This window comes from Oncorhynchus masou, chromosome 28 (genome assembly GCF_036934945.1).
Source record: "Oncorhynchus masou masou isolate Uvic2021 chromosome 28, UVic_Omas_1.1, whole genome shotgun sequence".
Classification (NCBI taxonomy): Eukaryota; Metazoa; Chordata; class Actinopteri; order Salmoniformes; family Salmonidae; genus Oncorhynchus; species Oncorhynchus masou.
Window position 1 is genome coordinate 52,289,781 of NC_088239.1, and position 3,563 is coordinate 52,293,343.

Below are 3,563 nucleotides of genomic sequence, written 5' to 3' on the forward strand. Positions count from 1 at the left end.
CCCCAGGTGTGTAATTACAATGTAAATTGATTCCCTGAGGGACAGTTGAAGATTACTTGCACCTTGACTATATATATATATATATATATATATATATATATATATATATATATATATATATATATATATATATATATATATATATATATATACACACTACCATTCAAAAGTTTGGGGTCACTTAGAAATGTCCTTGTTTTTGAAAGCAAATCAATTTTGTTGTCCATTAAATAACATATTGATCAGAAATACAGTGTAGACATTGTTAATGTTGTAAATGACTATTATAGCTGGAAACTGCAGATTTGTTTTGGAATATCCACATAGGCGTACAGATGCCAATGATCAGCAACCATCACTCCTGTGTTCCAATGGCAGGTTGTGTTAGCTAATCCAAGTTTATAATTTTAAAAATCTAATTGATCATTAGAAAACCCTTTTGCAATTATGTTAGCACAGCTGATTTTTTTTGTCCTGATTAAAGAATCAATAAAACTGTCCTTCTTTAGACAAGTATCTGGAACATCGGCATTTGTGGGTTTGATTACAGGCTCAAAATGGCCAGAAACAATGACCTTTCTTCTGGAACTCGTCAGTCTATTCTTGTTCTGAGAAATGAAGGCTATTCCATGTGAGAAATTGCCAAGAAACTGAAGATCTGGTACAATGCTGTGTACTACTCCCTTCAAAGAACAGCACAAACTGGCTCTAACCAGAATAGAAGAGGAGTGGGAGGCTCCGGTGCACAACTGAGCAAGAGTACAAGTACATTATATTGACTAGTTTGAGAAACAGACAACTGGCAACTTCATTCAATAGTACCCACAAAACACCAGTCTCAACGTCAACAGTGAAGAGGCGAATCCAGGATGCTGGCCTTCTAGGCAGAGTTGCAAAGAAATAGCCATTTCTCAGACTGGCCAATAAAATTAAAGATTAAGATGGGCAAAAGAACACAGACACTGGACAGAGGAACTCCAGTCTTGCTTCAAGTCATAAACTTTTGTATTCTTGTTGCTTTTTAGTAGTTCATTAATACTTTGTGAACTATATCAATTTTACATTTGTATAAATGCTCCATAGGCAATAATAGATCCAACCAATGCTGTTGAACTGTTTAAATTACAAACACCAAACCAACATTGACATGAGCAGAATGATTTAGCCAGACTGATCTGAAAGCATTCCTGTCAGAAACAGTCAGAGGGACAAGATACACAAAGCAGCACATGGAGAAGGGTGAAAGGTGAAACTACATTTACATATTTCAGGATGAATACTGTACATTTGTGGTTACGAACATGAATATTTGGACTACATTTTCTGAGTCATCTGAAGTAATCTCTGGTGGACATATCTACGTAAACAAAGAAGCTGACCAAATACGTGAGACTTCAGTTCTGGGTTAACCGAATTTACATCTGAAGTAATGATTTGGTTCCGAGGAGGAGTAACAATGGAAGCAGAACTCAAACCCTGAGGGTCGCTCTGTATTGGAGAGTTGTGAAGCACACACTCAATCATATAGTACAATGGAGAATAGAAGTGATTGTATTTAATCTATCAAAAAAATAGATGATAGTGTTTATTTGTTAGTTGTAAAAGGTGTATGTAACAGATATTATAGACAATATAGCGTCCTTGCACAATGAGGTTTGTCTTAACTCCAAGCTAAATGTGAAGGAGGAAATGTGAGCCACTCAATAGCCTACAAGGTGTTGAAAAGGGAGGACTCATGGAAGGTGAGAAAGGAAAAGACTCAACTCTATTATTTTGTTATTCTACAGTCTCACTTACTTTGTTTGCTTTTTTAAACTCTGTAAAAACTGAGGATGGGCAAATCATCATGGATGGAAACACGTTTAAATTTTAGTCAAGGGGAGGGTTTGGTATTTTAAACATTTTGTCCAAGGGAGGGTTATGTAATTTGTAATTGACTAAATGTTATATTGCTCAGGATTTGAGAATTAATTGCTGCTGGGAATGTGAATATCAGTGGCAATTTTGGGAGGTTTGCCTGTTTTGCATGTTATTTTGGCATAAATAAGTGTCACATATCAGTTTGCAAACAATGTAAAAAATAAAATAAATAAAAATATATATCATTGAGTTAATAAAGCGGCATACAAACATTGTCTCTTTTTTGTTTTCTTGAGTAAGGTAGCTCCAAAATGCAGGTGTTTCAGCCTAGGTCAGTGCATTCTATGGTGGTGAGGCAAGCCAGCAGAAAATACGGAGCGTTGCGCCGTGATTGGCTCATTTTTCTGTCACTCATGGGGACACTACTTCATCGCCAAGTCTAAGGGTAGACCATGAAAGTTCTAGCCTCTTGGTGCTATCATAGAGTTACATTAGAAGTGCCAATCCATGAAGGCTCAAGGTCATTGGCCACAGATAAAATGACGTCAAATGACATTATATCAACCGTAGCATTGATTTGACTGATCATGTCAACCTCATACTTTCAAAATCTTAGCTAGCAGTCATCATCATGAATCAAGCCAACAATCTACTGGCAAATCCTTTTTAATCCTTGTCATATGAAGAGAAATAATGAAAATAAATTAAAGATAAAAACTATCGGTGCTTATCGGCCATTGGACATAAACATTACACAACAAGTTGGACATCGCAAATTCAACATTGAGTGGTTTGGAAGGAATCAGTAACAGTGGCTGTGCGATCGCAAATCTGGGATTAAGGGGCTCTTTTCCAAGTTCAAAATTATACACATTCAACATTGGCCATGCTTGCACATGATTTGTGCCACGCCTAAAACAACTGTCAACTCGGAACAGTGAAAACTTGTAAGTCGGGAATAAATCAACTCCAACTGGTAAAATAAGTTTTGAATGGTCATCCAACTCGGAATTGTAAATCTAGCCTCTTTCAGGAGCTACGACCTGAAGATCAATGAGGTCATCATGATTCAACCTTGTTTTTTTTCCGAGTTCCCAGTTGTTTTGAAAGCACCATAAATCCAGAGAATGACAGACTTTGATGACCAAATTTGCACACAAAGAACCAGCATGCCACCTTCCTGTTCAAGTGAGCACAGCTGTCACGCCCTGGTCTATATTTATTGGGTTTATTGGTCTTCATTTATTGGGTCAGGCCAGGGTGTGACATGGGTTTATTTGTAGTGTGTTTTGTCTTGGGGTTGTGTGGGGTGTATAGATTAGTCTATGGCTGCCTGAGGCGGTTCTCAATCAGAGTCAGGTGATTATCGTTGTCTCTGATTGGGAACCATATTTAGGTAGCCTGGGTTTCACTGTGTGTTTGTGGGTGATTGTTCCTGTCTCTGTGTTTGTTGCACCAGTCAGGGCTGTTTTGGTTTTTGACGTTTGTTGTTTTGTATTGTTCGTGTTCTTCATCATTAAAGATGTATCGAACAAACCACGTTGCATTTTGGTCCGATCCTTGTTCCACCTCTTCTTCAGAGGAGGAGTTAGAAGAAACCCGTTACAACAGCACAACAAGTTGAGTCCAAAAATGTATTGTACGCTGCTGCATAAATGATGTAATATGCCAGGGAGATATGTACAGTGGGGCAAAAAAAGTAT